The sequence below is a fragment of the Spermophilus citellus genome (genome assembly GCF_964194105.1).
Source record: "Spermophilus citellus genome assembly, chromosome: 16".
Taxonomy (NCBI): Eukaryota; Metazoa; Chordata; class Mammalia; order Rodentia; family Sciuridae; genus Spermophilus; species Spermophilus citellus.
The window spans coordinates 21,327,851-21,343,637 of record NC_138196.1 but is presented as its reverse complement, the minus strand read 5'-3'; positions in this window follow the sequence as shown (position 1 = coordinate 21,343,637).

The following is a 15,787-nucleotide window of genomic DNA, read 5'->3' as shown; positions in this document are numbered from 1 at the left end:
ACATGTACCCATATAGGAGAAAACAGAGTGAAACCTAAAAATTAAAACTGTTACTGCCAACGAACGGTTTAACCTAGAAGAACGAAATTTGGTGAGCCAAGTGGGATTGGGGTACTGATCATTACCTGAAAGTGTAATCAAGATTGGGTGAAAAAATGTGTGGTGAGATTTCAGGAAAATCGTAGTTTTTTGGAAGCTTGGCAACCCCTTTCCATAAAAGTGATTTGTGCCAGTCTCTGCTTAGCGCTACATCAATAGGAAAGAAACCATAGAGATAGAACTTGGAACTACTTTATTGTGTCAAGTTTCAAAGAGCTAGCACTAACCGTGTTGGATTTAGAGTTCCAACTACATGTATCCATATAGGCGAAAACAGAGTGAAACCTAAATATTAAAACTGATACTGTCAACGAACGGTTTAACCTAGAAGAACGAAATTTGGTGAGCCAAGTGGGATTGGGGTACTGATCATTACCTGAAAGTGTCATCAAGATTGGGTGAAAAAATGTGTGCTGAGATTTCAGGAAACTCATAGTTTTTTGGAAGCTTGGCAACTCCTTTCCATGTAAGTGATTGCGCCAGTCTCTGCTTAGGGCTACATCAATAGGAAACAAACCATAGAGATAGAACTTGGAACTACCTTATTGTGTCAAGTTTCAGAGAGTTAGCAGAAACCGTGTTTGATTTAGAGTTCCAACTACATGTATCCATAAGGCGAAAACAGACTGAAACCTAAAAATTAAAACTGTTACTGCCAACGAACGGTTTAACCTAGAAGAACGAAATTTGGTGAGCCAAGTGGGATTGGGGTACTGATCATTACCTGAAAGTGTCATGAAAATTGGGTGAAAAAATGTGTGCTGAGATTTCAGGAAACTCGTATTTTTTTGGAAGCTTGGCAACCCCTTTCCATGAAAGTGATTTGCGCCAGTCTCTGCTTAGGGCTACATCAATAGAAAACAAACCATAGAGATAGAACTTGGAACTACTTTATTGTGTCAATTTTCAAAGAGCTAGCACAAACCGTGTTGGATTTAGAGTTCCAACTACATGTATCCATATAGGGGAAAACAGAGTGAAACCTAAAAATTAAAACTGTTACTGCCAACGAACGGTTTAACCTAGAAGAACGAAATTTTTTGAGCCAAGTGGGATTGGGGTACTGAACATTACCTGAAAGTGTCATCAAGATTGGGTGAAAAATATGTGCTGAGATTTCAGGGAACTCTTAGTTTTTTGGAAGCTTGGCAACCCATTTCCATGAAAGTGATTTGCGCCAGTCTCTGCTTAGGGCTACATCAATAGGAAACAAACCATAGAGATAGAACTTGGAACTACTTTATTGTGTCAAGTTTCAAAGAGCTAGTTCAAACCGTCTTTGATTTAGAGTTCCAACTACATGTATCCATATAAGAGAAAACAGAGTGAAACCTAAAAATTAAAACTGATACTGCCAACGAACGGTTTAACCTAGAAGAACGAAATTTGGTGAGCCCAGTGGGATTGGTGTACAGATCATTACCTGAAAGTGTAATGAAGATTGGGTGAAAAATGTTTGCTGAGATTTCAGAAAACTCGTAGTTTTTGGAAGCTTGGCAACCCCTTTCCATGAAAGTGATTTGCGCCAGTCTCTGCTTAGGGCTACATCATTAGGAAACAAACCATAGAGATAGAACTTGGAACTACTTTATTGTGTCAAGTTTCAGAGAGCTAGCACAAACCGTGTTGGATTTAGAGTTCCAACTACATGTATCCATATAGGGGAAAACAGAGTGAAACCTAAAAATTAAAACTGTTACTGCCAACGAACGGTTTAACCTAGAAGAACGAAATTTTTTGAGCCAAGTGGGATTGGGGTACTGAACATTACCTGAAAGTGTCATCAAGATTGGGTGAAAAAATGTGTGCTGAGATTTCAGGAAACTCGTAATTTTTTGGAAGATTGGCAACCCCTTTCCATGAAAGTGATTTGCGCCAGTCTCTGCTTAGGGCTACATCAATAGGAAACAAACCATAGAGATAGAACTTGGAACTACTTTATTGTGTCAAGTTTCAAAGAGCTAGCTCAAACCGTCTTTGATTTAGAGTTCCAACTACATGTATCCATATAGGAGAAAACAGAGTGAAACCTAAAAATTAAAACTGTTACTGCCAACGAACAGTTTAACCAAGAAGAACGAAATTTGGTGAGCCCAGTGGGATTGGGGTACAGATCATTACCTGAAAGTGTAATGAAGATTGGGTGAAAAAATATGTGGTGAGATTTCAGGAAACTCGTAGTTTTTTGGAAGCTTGGCAACCCCTTTCCATGAAAGTGATTTGCGCCAGTCTCTGCTTTGGACTACATCAATAGGAAACAAAACATAGAGATAGAACTTGGAACTACGTTATTGTGTCAAGTTTCAAAGAGCTAGCACAAACCGTCTTTGATTTCGAGTTCCAACTACATGTATCCATATAGGCGAAAACAGAGTGAAACCTAAAAATTAAAACTGTTACTGCCAATGAACGGTTTAACCTAGAAGAACGAAATTTGGTGAGCCAAGTGGGATTGGGGTACTGATCTTTACCTGAAATTGTCATCAAGATTGGGTGAAAAAATGTGTGGTGAGATTTCAGGAAACTCGTATTTTTTTGGAAGCTTGGCAACCCCTTTAAATGAAAGTGATATGCACAGGTCTCTGCTTAGGGCTACATCAATAGAAAACAAACCATAGAGATAGAAATTGCAACTACTTTATTGTGTCAAGTTTCAAAGAGCTTGCACAAACCGTGTTTGATTTAGAGTTCCAACTACATGTATCCATATAGGCGAAATCAGAGTGAAACCTAAAAATTAAAACTGTTACTGCCAACGAACGGTTTAACCTAGAAGAATGAAATTTGGTGAGCCAAGTGGGATTGGGGTACTGATCATTACCTGAAATTATCATCAAGATTGGGTGAAAAAATGTGTGCTGAGATTTCAGGAGACTCGTAGTTTTTTGGAAGCTTGGCAACCCCTTTCCATGAAAGTGATTTGCGCCAGTCTCTTCTTAGGGCTACATCAATAGGAAACAAACCATAGAGATAGAACTTGGAACTACTTTATTGGGTCAAGTTTCAAAGAGCTAGCACAAACCGTCTTTGATTTAGAGTTCCAACTACATGTACCCATATAGGACAAAACAGAGTGAAACCTAAAAATTAAAACTGTTACTGCCAACGAACGGTTTAACCTAGAAGAACGAAACTTGGTGAGCCAAGTGGGATTGGGGTACTGATCATTACCTGAAAGTGTAATCAAGATTGGGTGAAAAAATGTGTGGTGAGATTTCAGGAAACTCGTAGTTTTTTGAAAGCTTGGCAACCCCTTTCCATAAAAGTGATTTGTGCCAGTCTCTGCTTAGCGCTACATCAATAGGAAAGAAACCATAGAGATAGAACTTGGAACTACTTTATTGTGTCAAGTTTCAAAGAGCTAGCACTAACCGTCTTTGATTTAGAGTTCCAACTACATGTATCCATATAGGCGAAAACGGAGTGAAACCTAAAAATTAAAACTGTTACTGCCAATGAACGGTTTAACCTAGAAGAACGAAATTTGGTGAGCCAAGTGGGATTGTTGTACTGATCATTACCTCAAAGTGTCATCAAGATTGTGTGAAAAAATGTGTGCTGAGATTTCAGGAAACTCATAGTTTTTTGGAAGCTTGGCAACTCCTTTCCATATAAGTGATTGCGCCAGTCTCTGCTTAGGGTTACATCAATAGGAAACAAACCATAGAGATAGAACTTAGAACTACTTTATTGTGTCAAGTTTCAGAGAGTTAGCAGAAACCGTGTTTGATTTAGAGTTCCAACTACATGTATCCATAAGGCGAAAACAGACTGAAACCTAAAAATTAAAACTGTTACTGCCAACGAACGGTTTAACCTAGAAGAACGAAATTTGGTGAGCCAAGTGGGATTGGGGTACTGATCATTACCTGAAATTATCATCAAGATTGGGTGAAAAAATGTGTGCTGAGATTTCAGGAGACTCGTAGTTTTTTGGAAGCTTGGCAACCCCTTTCCATGAAAGTGATTTGCGCCAGTCTCTGCTTAGGGCTACATCAATAGGAAACAATCCATAGAGATAGAACTTGGAACTACTTTATTGTGTCAATTTTCAAAGAGCTAGCACAAACCGTGTTGGATTTAGAGTTCCAACTACATGTATCCATATAGGGGAAAACAGAGTGAAACCTGAAAATTAAAACTGTTACTGCCAACGAACGGTTTAACCTAGAAGAACGAAATTTTTTGAGCCAAGTGGGATTGGGGTACTGAACATTACCTGAAAGTGTCATCAAGATTGGGTGAAAAAATTTGTGCTGAGATTTCAGGAAACTCGTAATTTTTTGGAAGATTGGCAACCCCTTTCCATGAAAGTGATTTGTGCCAGTCTCTGCTTAGGGCTACATCAATAGGAAACAAACCATAGAGATAGAACTTGGAACTTGGAAGCTTGGCAACCCCTTTCCATAAAAGTGATTTGCGCCAGTCTCTGCTTAGGGCTACATCAATAGGAAACAAACCATAGTGATAGAACTTGGAACTACTTTATTGTGTCAATTTTCAAAGAGGTAGCACAAACCGTGTTGGATTTAGAGTTCCAACTACATGTATCCATATAGGCGAAAACAGAGTGAAACCTAAAAATTAAAACTGTTACTGCCAACGAACGGTTTAACCTAGAAGAACGAAATTTTTTGAGCCAAGTGGGATTGGGGTACTGAACATTACCTGAAAGTGTCATCAAGATTGGGTGAAAAAATGTGTGCTGAGATTTCAGGAAACTCGTAATTTTTTGGAAGATTGGCAACCCCTTTCCATGAAAGTGATTTGCGCCAGTCTCTGCTTAGGGCTACATCAATAGGAAACAAACCATAGAGATAGAACTTGGAACTACTTTATTGTGTCAAGTTTCAAAGAGCTAGCTCAAACCGTCTTTGATTTAGAGTTCCAACTACATGTATCCATATAGGAGAAAACAGAGTGAAACCTAAAAATTAAAACTGTTACTGCCAACGAACAGTTTAACCAAGAAGAACGAAATTTGGTGAGCCCAGTGGGATTGGGGTACAGATCATTACCTGAAAGTGTAATGAAGATTGGGTGAAAAAATATGTGCTGAGATTTCAGGAAACTCGTAGTTTTTTGGAAGCTTGGCAACCCCTTTCCATGAAAGTGATTTGCGCCAGTCTCTGCTTTGGACTACATCAATAGGAAACAAAACATAGAGATAGAACTTGGAACTACGTTATTGTGTCAAGTTTCAAAGAGCTAGCACAAACCGTCTTTGATTTCGAGTTCCAACTACATGTATCCATATAGGCGAAAACAGAGTGAAACCTAAAAATTAAAACTGTTACTGCCAACGAACGGTTTAACCTAGAAGAACGAAATTTGGTGAGCCAAGTGGGATTGGGGTACTGATCTTTACCTGAAATTGTCATCAAGATTGGGTGAAAAAATGTGTGGTGAGATTTCAGGAAACTCGTAGTTTTTTGGAAGCTTGGCAACCCCTTTAAATGAAAGTGATATGCACAGGTCTCTGCTTAGGGCTACATCAATAGGAAACAAACCATAGAGATAGAACTTGGAACTACTTTATTGTGTCAAGTTTCAAAGAGCTAGCACTAACCGTGTTGGATTTAGAGTTCCAACTACATGTATCCATATAGGCGAAAACAGAGTGAAACCTAAATATTAAAACTGTTACTGTCAACGAACGGTTTAACCTAGAAGAACGAAATTTTTTGAGCCAAGTGGGATTGGGGTACTGATCATTACCTGAAAGTGTCATGAAGATTGGGTGAAAAATGTTTGCTGAGATTTCAGAAAACTCGTAGTTTTTTGGAAGCTTGGCAACCCCTTTCCATGAAAGTGATTTGCGCCAGTCTCTGCTTAGGGCTACATCATTAGGAAACAAACCATAGAGATAGAACTTGGAACTACTTTATTGTGTCAAGTTTCAAAGAGCTAGCACAAACCGTGTTTGATTTAGAGTTCCAACTACATTTATCCATATAGGCGAAAACAGAGTGAAACCTAAAAATTAAAACTGTTACTGCCAACGAACGGTTTAACCTAGAAGAACGAAATTTGGAGAGCCAAGTGGGATTGGGGTACTGATCATTACCTGAAAGTGTAATGAAGATTTGGTGAAAAAATATGTGCTGAGATTTCAGGAAACTCGTAGTTTTTTGGAAGCTTGGCAACCCCTTTCCATAAAAGTGATTTGCGTCAGTCTCTGCTTAGGGCTACATCAATAGGAAACAAACCATAGAGATAGAACTTGGAACTACTTTATTGTGTCAAGTTTCAAAGAGCTAGCAAAAACCGTGTTTGATTTAGAGTTCTAACTACATGTATCCATATAGGAGAAAACAGAGTGAAACCTAAAAATTAAAACTGTTACTGCCAGCGAATGGTTTAACCTAGAAGAACGAAATTTGGTGAGCCAAGTTGGATTGGGGTACTGATCATTACCTGAAAGTGTCATCAAGATTGAGTGAAAAAATGTGTACTGAGATTTCAGGAAACTCGTAGTTTTTTGGAAGCTTGGCAACCCCTTTCCATGAAAGTGATTTGCGCCAGTCTCTGCTTAGGGCTATATCAATAGGAAACAATCCAAAGAGATAGAACTTGGATCTCCTTCATTGTGTCAAGTTTCAAAGAGCTAGCAAAAACCTTGTTGGATTTAGAGTTCCAACTACATGTATCCATATAGCAGAAAACAGAGTAAAACCTAAAAATTAAAACTGTTACTGCCAACGAACGTTTAAACCTAGAAGAACGAAATTTGGTGAGCCAAGTGGGATTGGGGTACTGATCATTACCTGCAAGTGTCATGAAGATTGGGTGAAAAATGTTTGCTGAGATTTCAGGAAACTCGTAGTTTTTGGAAGCTTGGCAACCCCTTTCCATGAAAGTGATTTGCGCCAGTCTCTGCTTAGGGCTACATCAATAGGAAACAAACCATAGAGATAGAACTTGGAACTACGTTATTGTGTCAAGTTTCAAAGAGCTAGCAAAAACCTTGTTGGATTTAGAGTTCCAACTACATGTATCCATATAGCAGAAAACAGAGTAAAACCTAAAAATTAAAACTGTTACTGCCAACGAACGGTTTAACCTAGAAGAACGAAATTTGGTGAGACAAGTGGGATTGGGGTTCTGATCATTACCTGAAAGTGTCATGAAAATTGGGTGAAAAAATTTGTGCTGAGATTCCAGGAAACTCGTAGTTTTTTGGAAGTTTGGCAACCCCTTTCCATGAAAGTGATTTGCGCCAGTCTCTGCTTAGGGCTACATCAATAGGAAACAAACCATAGAGATAGAACTTGGAACTTCTTTATTGTGTCAAGTTTCAAAGAGCTAGCACAAACTGTCTTTGATTTAGAGTTCCAACTACATGTATCCATATAGGCGAAAACAGAGTGAAACCTAAAAATTGAAACTATTACTGGCAACGAACGGTTTAACCTAGAAGAACGAAATTTAGTGAGCCAAGTGGGATTGGGGTCCTGATCATTACCTGAAATTGTCATCAAGATTGGGTGTAAAAATGTGTGCTGAGATTTCAGGAAACTCGTAGTTTTTTGGAAGCTTGGCAACCCCTTTCCATGAAAGTGATTTGCGCCAGTCTCTGCTTAGGGCTACATCAATAGGAAACAAACCATAGAGACAGAACTTGGAACTACTTTATTGTGTCAAGTTTCAAAGAGCTAGCACAAACCGTGTTTGATTTAGAGTTCCAAATACAGGTATCCGTATAGGCGAAAACAGAGTGAAAACTAAAATTAAAACTGTTACTGCCAACGAACGGTTTAACCTAGAAGAACGAAATTTGGTGAGCCAAGTGGGATTGGGGTACTGATCATTACCTGAAAGTGTCATCAAAATTGGGTGAAAAAATGTGTGCTGAGATTTCAAGAAACAGGTAGTTTTTTGGAAGTTTGGCAACCCCTTTCCATGAAAGTGATTTGCGCCAGTCTCTGCTTAGGGCTACATCAATAGGAAACAAACCATAGAGATAGAACTTGGAACTACTTTATTGTGTCATGTTTCAAAGAGCTAGCACAAACCGTGTTTGATTGAGAGTTCCAACTACATGTATCCATACAGGCGAAAACAGAGTGAAACCTAAAAATTAAAACTGTTACTGCCAACGAACGGTTTAAGCAAGAAGAACGAAATTTGGTGAGCCAACTGGGATTGGAGTTCTGATCATTACCTGAAAGTGCATTAAAATTGGGTGAAAAAATGTGTGCTGAGATTTCAGGAAACTCGTATTTTTTTGGAATCTTGGCAACCCCTTTCCATGAAAGTGATTTGCGGCAGTCTGCTTAGGGCTACATCAATAGGAAACAAACCATAGAGATAGAACTTGGAACTACTTTATTGTGTCAAGTTTCAAAGAGCTAGACAAACCGTGTTTGATTTAGAGTTCCAACTACATGTATCCATATAGGCGAAAACAGAGTGAAACCTAAAAATTGAAACTGTTACTGCCAACGAACGGTTTAACCTAGAAGAACGAAATTTGGTGAGCCAAGTGGGATTGGGGTCCTGATCATTACCTGAAATTGTCATCAAGATTGGGTGTAAAAATGTGTACTGAGATTTCAGGAAACTCGTAGATTTTTGGAAGCTTGGCAACCCCTTTCCATGAAAGTGATATGCGCAGGTCTCTGCTTAGGGCTACATCAATAGAAAACAAACCATAGAGATCGAAATTGCAACTACTTTATTGTGTCAAGTTTCAAAGAGCTAGCACAAACGGTGTTGGATTTAGAGTTCCAACTACAAGTATCCATATAGGCGAAAACAGAGTGAAACCTAAAAATTGAAACTGTTACTGCCAACGAACGGTTTAACCTAGAAGAACGAAATTTGGTGAGCCAAGTGGGATTGCGGTACTGATCATTACCTGATAGTGTCATCAAGATTGGGTGAAAAAATGTGTGCTGTGATTTCAGGAAACTCGTAGTTTTTTGGAAGATTGGCAACCCCTTTCCATGAAAGTGATTTGCGCCAGTCTCTGCTTAGGGCTACATCAATAGGAAACAAACCATAGAGATAGAACTTGGAACTACTTTATTGTGTCAAGTTTCAAAGAGCTAGCAAAAACCGTGTTTGTTTTAGAGTTCCAACTACATGTATCCATATAGGAGAAAACAGAGTGAAACCTAAAAATTAAAACTGTTACTGCCAGCGAACGGTTTAACCTAGAAGAACGAAATTTGGTGAGCCAAGTTGGATTGGGGTACTGATCATTACCTGAAAGTGTCATCAAGATTGGGTGAAAAAATGTGTACTGAGATTTCAGGAAACTCGTAGTTTTTTGGAAGCTTGGCAACCCCTTTCCATGAAAGTGATTTGCGCCAGTCTCTGCTTAGGGCTATATCAATAGGAAACAATCCAAAGAGTTAGAACTTGGATCTCCTTCATTGTGTCAAGTTTCAAAGAGCTAGCAAAAACCGTGTTTGATTTAGAGTTCCAACTACATGTATCCATATAGGAGAAAACAGAGTGAAACCTAAAAATTAAAACTGTTACTGCCAACGAATGTTTTAACCTAGAAGAACGAAATTTGGTGAGCCAAGTGGGATTGGGGTACTGATCATTACCTGAAAGTGTCATGAAGATTGGGTGAAAAATGTTTGCTGAGATTTCAGGAAACTCGTAGTTTTTGGAAGCTTGGCAACCCCTTTCCATGAAAGTGATTTGCGCCAGTCTCTGCTTAGGGCTACATCAATAGGAAACAAACCATAGAGACAGAACTTGGAACTACTTTATTGTGTCAACTTTCAAAGAGCTAGCACAAACCGTGTTTGATTTAGAGTTCCAACTACATGTATCCATATAGGGGAAAACAGAGTGAAACCGAAAAATTAAAACTGTTACTTCCAATGAACAGTTAAACCTAGAAGAACGAAATTTGGTGAGCCAAGTGGGATTGGGGTACTCATCATTACCTGAAAGTGTCATCCAGATTGGGTGAAAAAATGTGTGCTGAGATTTCAGGAAACTCGTATTTCTTTGAAGCTTGGCAACCCCTTTTCATAAAAGTGAAATGCGCCAGTCTCTGCTTAGGGCTACATCAATAGGAAACAAACCATAGAGATAGAACTTGGAACTACTTTATTGTGTCAAGTTTCAAAGAGCTAGCTCAAACCGTCTTTGATTTAGAGTTCCAACTACATGTATCCATATAGGAGAAAACAGAGTGAAACCTAAAGATTAAAACTGTTACTGCCAACGAACGGTTTAACCTAGAAGAACGAAATTTGGTGAGCCCAGTGGGATTGGGGTACTGATCATTACCTGAAAGTGTAATGAAGATTGGGTGAAAAAATATGTGCTGAGATTTCAGGAAACTCGTAGTTTTTTGGAAGCTTGGCAACCCCTTTCCATAAAAGTGATTTGCGCCAGTCTCTGCTTAGGGCTACATCAATAGGAAACAAACCATAGAGATAGAACTTGGAACTACTTTATTGTGTCAATTTTCAAAGAGCTAGCACAAACCGTGTTGGTATTAGAGTTCCAACTACATGTATCCATATAGGCGAAAACAGAGTGAAACCTAAAAATTAAAACTGTTACTGCCAACGAACGGTTTAACCTAGAAGAACGAAATTTGGTGAGCCAAGTGGGATTGGGGTACTGATCATTACCTGAAAGTGTAATGAAGATTGGGTGAAAAAATATGTGCTGAGATTTCAGGAAACTCGTAGATTTTTGGAAGATTGGCAACCCCTTTCCATAAAAGTGATTTGCGCCAGTCTCTGCTTAGGGCTACATCAATAGGAAACAAACCGTAGAGATAGAACTTGGAACTACTTTATTGTGTCAATTTTCAAAGAGCTAGCACAAACCTTGTTGGATTTAGAGTTCCAACTACATGTATCCATATAGGGGAAAACAGAGTGAAACCTAAAAATTAAAACTGTTACTGCAAATGAACGGTTTAACCTAGAAGAACGAAATTTTTTGAGCCAAGTGGGATTGGGGTACTGATCATTACCAGAAATTTTCATCAAGATTGGGTGAAAAAATGTGTGCTGAGATTTCAGGAAACTCGTAGTTTTTTGGAAGCTTGGCAACCCCTTTCCATGAAAGTGATTTGCGCCAGTCTCTGCTTAGGGCTACATCAATAGGAAACAAACCATAGAGATACAACTTGGAACTACTTTATTGTGTCAAGTTTCAAAGAGCTAGCCCAAACCGTGTTTGATTTAGTGTTCCAAATACAGGTATCCATATAGGCGAAAACAGAGTGAAAACTAAAATTAAAACTGTTACTGCCAACGAACGGTTTAACCTAGAAAAACGAAATTTGGTGAGCCAAGTGGGATTGGGGTACTGATCATTACCTGAAAGTGTCATCAAAATTGGGTGAAAAAATGTGTGGTGAGATTTCAGGAAACAGGTAGTTTTTTGGAAGTTTGGCAACCCCTTTCCTTGAAAGTGATTTGCGCCAGTCTCTGCTTAGGGCTACATCAATAGGAAACAAACCATAGAGATAGAACTTGGAACTACTTTATTGTGTCATGTTTCAAAGAGCTAGCACAAACCGTGTTTGATTGAGAGTTCCAACTACATGTATCCATACAGGCGAAAACAGAGTGAAACCTAAAAATTAAAACTGTTACTGCCAACGAACGGTTTAACCTAGAAGAACGAAATTTGGTGAGCCAAGTGGTTTTGCGGTACTGATCATTACCTGATAGTGTCATCAAGATTGGGTGAAAAAATGTGTGCTGAGATTTCAGGAAACTCGTAGTTTTTTGGAAGCTTGGCAACCCCTTTCCATGAAAGTGATTTGCGCCAGTCTCTGCTTAGGGCTATATCAATAGGAAACAATCCAAAGAGATAGAACTTGGATCTCCTTCATTGTGTCAAGTTTCAAAGAGCTAGCAAAAACCATGTTTGATTTAGATTCCAACTACATGTATCCATATAGGAGAAAACAGAGTGAAACCTAAAAATTAAAACTGTTACTGCCAACGAATGTTTTAACATAGAAGAACGAAATTTGGTGAGCCAAGTGGGATTGGGCTACTGATCATTACCTGAAAGTGTCATGAAGATTGGGTGAAAAATGTTTGCTGAGATTTCAGGAAACTCGTAGTTTTTGGAAGCTTGGCAACCCCTTTCCATGAAAGTGATTTGCGCCAGTCTCTGCTTAGGGCTACATCAATAGGAAACAAACCATAGAGATAGAACTTGGAACTACTTTATTGTGTCAATTTTCAAAGAGCTAGTAAAAACCGTGTTGGATTTAGAGTTCCAACTACATGTATCCATATAGGGGAAACAGAGTGAAACCGAAAAATTAAAACTGTTACTTCCAATGAACGGTTAAACCTAGAAGAACGAAATTTGGTGAGCCAAGTGGGATTGGGGTACTCATCATTACCTGAAAGTGTCATCCAGATTGGGTGAAAAAATGTGTGCTGAGATTTAAGGAAACTCGTATTTCTTTGAAGCTTGGCAACCCCTTTCCATAAAAGTGATTTGCGCCAGTCTCTGCTTAGGGCTACATCAATAGGAAACAAACCATAGAGATAGAACTTGGAACTACTTTATTGTGTCAAGTTTCAAAGAGCTAGCTCAAACCGTCTTTGATTTAGAGTTCCAACTACATGTATCCATATAGGAGAAAACAGAGTGAAACCTAAAGATTAAAACTGTTACTGCCAACGAACGGTTTAACCTAGAAGAACGAAATTTGGTGAGCCCAGTGGGATTGGGGTACTGATCATTACCTGAAAGTGTAATGAAGATTGGGTGAAAAAATATGTGCTGAGATTTCAGGAAACTCGTAGATTTTTGGAAGATTGGCAACCCCTTTCCATAAAAGTGATTTGCGCCAGTCTCTGCTTAGGGCTACATCAATAGGAAACAAACCGTAGAGATAGAACTTGGAACTACTTTATTGTGTCAATTTTCAAAGAGCTAGCACAAACCTTGTTGGATTTAGAGTTCCAACTACATGTATCCATATAGGGGAAAACAGAGTGAAACCCAAAAATTAAAACTGTTACTGCCAGCGAACGGTTTAACCTAGAAGAACGAAATTTGGTGAGCCAAGTTGGATTGGGGTACTGATCATTACCTGAAAGTGTCATCCAGATTGGGTGAAAAAATGTGTACTGAGATTTCAGGAAACTCGTAGTTTTTTGGAAGCTTGGCAACCCCTTTTTATGAAAGTGATTTGCGCCAGTCTCTGCTTAGGGTTACATCAATAGGAAACAAACCGTAAAGATAGAACTTGGTACTACTTTATTGTGTCAATTTTCAAAGAGCTAGCACAAACCTTGTTGGATTTAGAGTTCCAACTACATGTATCCATATAGGGGAAAACAGAGTGAAACCTAAAAATTAAAACTGTTACTGCCAATGAACGGTTTAACCTAGATGAACGAAATTTTTTGAGCCAAGTGGGATTGGGGTACTGAACATTACCTGAAAGTGTCATCAAGATTGGGTGAAAAAATTTGTGCTGAGATTTCAGGAAACTCGTAGTTTTTTGGAAGATTGGCAACCCCTTTCCATGAAAGTGATTTGCGCCAGTCTCTCCTTAGGGCTACATCAATAGGAAACAAACCATAGAGATAGAACTTGGAACTACTTTATTGTGTCAAGTTTCAAAGAGCTAGCTCAAACCGTCTTTGATTTAGAGTTCCAACTACATGTATCCATATAGGAGAAAACAGAGTGAAACCTAAAAATTAAAACTGTTACTGCCAACGAACGGTTTAACCTAGAAGAACGAAATTTGGTGAGCCCAGTGGGATTGGGGTACTGATCATTACCTGAAAGTGTAATGAAGATTGGGTGAAAAAATATGTGCTGAGATTTCAGGAAACTCGTAGTTTTTTGGAAGCTTGGCAACCCCTGTCCATAAAAGTGATTTGCGCCAGTCTCTGCTTAGGGCTACATCAATAGGAAACAAACCATAGAGATAGAACTTGGAACTACTTTATTGTGTTAATTTTCAAAGAGCTAGCACAAACCGTGTTGGATTTAGAGTTCCAACTACATTTATCCATATAGGAGAAAACAGAGTGAAACCTAAAAATTAAAACTGTTACTGCCAACGAACGGTTTAACCTAGAAGAACGAAATTTGGTGAGCCAAGTGGGATTGGGGTACTGTTCTTTACCTGATAGTCTCATCAAGATTGGGTGAAAAAATGTGTGCTGTGATATCAGGAAACTCGTATTTTTTTGGAAGATTGGCAACCCCTTTCCATGAAAGTGATTTGCGCCAGTCTCTGCTTAGGGCTACATCAATAGGAAACAAACCATAGAGATAGAACTTGGAACTACTTTATTGTGTCAAGTTTCAAAGAGCTAGCTCAAACCGTCTTTGATTTAGAGTTCCAACTACATGTATCCATATAGGAGAAAACAGTGTGAAACCTAAAAATTAAAACTGTTACTGCCAACGAACGGTTTAACCTAGAAGAACGAAATTTGGTGAGCCAAGTGGGATTGGGGTACTGATCATTACCTGAAAGTGTCATCAAGATTGGGTGAAAAAATGTGTGCTGAGATTTCAGGAAACTCGTAGTTTTTTGGAAGCTTGGCAACTCCATTCCATGTAAGTGATTGCGCCAGTCTCTGCTTAGGGCTACATCAATAGAAACAAACCATAGAGATAGAACTTGGAACTACTTTATTGTGTCAAGTTTCAGAGAGTTAGCACAAACCGTGTTTGATTTAGAGTTCCAACTACATGTATCCATAAGGCGAAAACAGAGAGAAACCTAAAAATTAAAACTGTTACTGCCAACGAACGGTTTAACCTAGAAGAACGAAATTTGGTGAGCCAAGTGGGATTGGGGTACTGATCATTACCTGAAAGTGTCATGAATATTGGGTGAAAAAATGTGTGCTGAGATTTCAGGAAACTCGTATTTTTTTGGAAGCTTGGAAACCCCTTTCCATGAAAGTGATTTGCGCCAGTCTCTGCTTAGGGTTACATCATTAGGAAACAAACCATAGCGATAGAACTTGGAACTACTTTATTGTGTCAAGTTTCAAAGAGCTAGCACAAACCGTGTTTGATTTAGAGTTCCAACTACATGTATCCATATAGGCGAAAACAGAGTGAAACCTAAAAATTAAAACTGTTACTGCCAACGAACGGTTTAACCTAGAAGAACGAAATTTGGTGAGCCAAGTGGGATTGGGGTACTGATCATTAAATGAAAGTGTAATGAAGATTGGGTGAAAAAATATGTGCTGAGATTTCAGGAAACTCTTAGATTTTTGGAAGCTTGGCAACCCCTTTCCATAAAAGTGATTTGCGCCAGTCTCTGCTTAGGGCTACATCAATAGGAAACAAACCGTAGAGATAGAACTTGGAACTACTTTATTGTGTCAATTTTCAAAGAGCTAGCACAAACCGTGTTGGATTTAGAGTTCCAACTACATGTATCCATATAGGCGAAAACAGAGTGAAACCTAAAAATTAAAACTGTTACTGCCAACGAACGGTTTAACCTAGAAGAACGAAATTTGGTGAGCCAAGTGGGATTGGGGTACTGATCATTACCTGAAAGTGTCATCAAGATTGGGTGAAAAAATGTGTGCTGAGATTTCAGGAAACTCGTAGTTTTTTGGAAGCTTGGCAACTCCTTTCCATGTAAGTGATTGCGCCAGTCTCTGCTTAGGGCTACATCAATAGGAAACAAACCATAGAGATAGAACTTGGAACTACTTTATTGTGTCAAGTTTCAGAGAGT